We start from the raw sequence: 1,964 nt of genomic DNA on the forward strand, positions 1-1,964 counted from the left end.
CCCCATTGGCTCCTCAGCCAAGCACATACACCAAATGTCTGAACCTGCGGTTCCTCTCGTACTGAGCAGGATTACTATTGCAACAACACATTATCAGTAGGGTAAAACTAACCTGTCTCACGACGGTCTAAAAAGCATGTCATTAATGAAGGGGAAAAAACTCAATCCAGACTTTAAGTAATATTATGTTGTGCTATGGACTGAAAAACATATTGGTTTAAACACAATGGTAAATAATTGGTACTGTGGTCTAATATAGTGTTCTGATCAGAATTCATTATTTTTAGCTTTTTTAAATTCAAACATGCCATGTAAAGAAAGATGTCCAAAAAAAAAATAAAGATCTGCCAGAAGCAGCCAAAGGTAGTGAATTGTTGACCAACTGGGTCAGAACGAGTACCGCAGGTAAAGGTTCTTACCATGATCAACATGCAGTTTTTGGTTGTGAACAATATATTTGATGTTACAAGGCAGCTGTTAAGATGTACTAAATCTAGTTGTATATCTCACAATTTGTTTATTAAACTCCGGAAGCTGTGTGACTTTAAATCCCCTTCCTGTTTCAATTAGAATGTAAGCCAAGCACAATTCATAAATGCGTGACATCACACTCCCGAAATGATTCAGAAGAAAGCTGCACTTTTTCAGAAATGATTCTCCACACTTAGTCCTCTTGTGGAGGAAATATCATTTTAATATTAAAATGTTTTCTCCTAAAAAATCCAGATCATTGGAATAAAATAAGTTGCTGTGCTTTAGAAAATAGCAGAATAAAATATATAGTTACAAGGCAAAAGAATGACATTGGGCAGATAATTAGACAGAACCAGTAAGACCAATAGTTACAAAGGGGAGGAAAAGTTCTTCCTTCCCGTTTACAGGATCACACATAGTCTGATGCCAAATAGTCTCAATATCCCTCCAAATATTGTCACCATTGGGCCATTCTCAATTCTTAGAAGTTCTCGATTATTTACCTTATGGTAGACTGTCAGAAGCTGCCTGTGTTCATGTCCATGTGTTGAAATCAAACTGGCTAAACTCAGGTTATTTCTTTACTGTCTTTTCTGTTTGGCACATATTCAGAACCAGATGCCACAAATATTTCTGCTATAGAGACACCAAAGTTTATCTCTAGGTTGAACCTGAATTTCTGGTTGGAGCATGTCAGAGCCAGTTACTCCACTGTAATTGACTGGCAGCTGTGCTGTGGCATCCACATGAAAGAGGTTCTGAAATGCTAACAACAAGAATAAACATAACAGCATTGTGACAAACAAAATAAAAGACGTTTGTTGTCATTTTTGAGAAGTTGGACCCACGTCCAGACAAGAGTAATTGTATTCATAATGAACTGAATTTTTAATTAACAACCTGAAACGGTAAACAACAGGCTTACAAAACTGCAGACTCCATGTAAGGGAAAACACAGAACCCAGCAGGACAAGAAGTCAGAACCAGAAAAACCCATACCAGGTCTAACATAAATACAATGAGGGGGTATGGTGATTACTGGACCAAGAAGCAGGTGGGAATAAGTCAATAAAGCTCTGCTTCTGCAGCATTGGAGTAATAAACCTGCTGGATGACATGGTGAGTTAGTGACGTATGACCTCAGACCAAAGTGTGTGTCCGTTTCCTCATCCCTGTGAACAGATTTCATTTGATACAAATTGTCAACTGATATTTGCATTACTCTTCATTACTCCTCTGTTAAGCAGTAAAGTAATGAACAGCAAAAGTTACTGAAAATAAAATGGCATATATGGAGCCAGACTCAGGCTGAAAATTTGAGCAGAAACTCATCTGAACCAGTAGAAAACTTTTCTGTTGAGATTTTTTCCCCAAAATCAGACACTCTGGAATCTTTGGTCTTACTGGTTTAGTGGTCAAACTGGGAATATCCTGAAATAATTTTGATGCTCATGAAGTTATAAATTTTATGTGTGCATTAATACAGCAGA

At 37.3% G+C, this 1,964-nt stretch overlaps 1 protein-coding gene across 1 annotated transcript in view; it reads right to left on the reverse strand.

Moving 5' to 3' along the window:
• LOC103470750 (arginine-glutamic acid dipeptide repeats protein-like) overlaps positions 1–1,191 on the reverse strand; it is a 24,979-nt gene extending 23,788 nt beyond the window's left edge. The window contains exon 1 of the mRNA XM_008419397.2: positions 978–1,191. The gene's annotated coding sequence lies outside the window, so the exon portion shown is untranslated. The remainder of the gene's footprint in view (positions 1–977) is intronic.
• Between the last annotated feature and the right edge of the window lie 773 nt (positions 1,192–1,964).

This window comes from Poecilia reticulata, linkage group LG9, assembly GCF_000633615.1.
Source record: "Poecilia reticulata strain Guanapo linkage group LG9, Guppy_female_1.0+MT, whole genome shotgun sequence".
NCBI classification, from domain to species: Eukaryota; Metazoa; Chordata; class Actinopteri; order Cyprinodontiformes; family Poeciliidae; genus Poecilia; species Poecilia reticulata.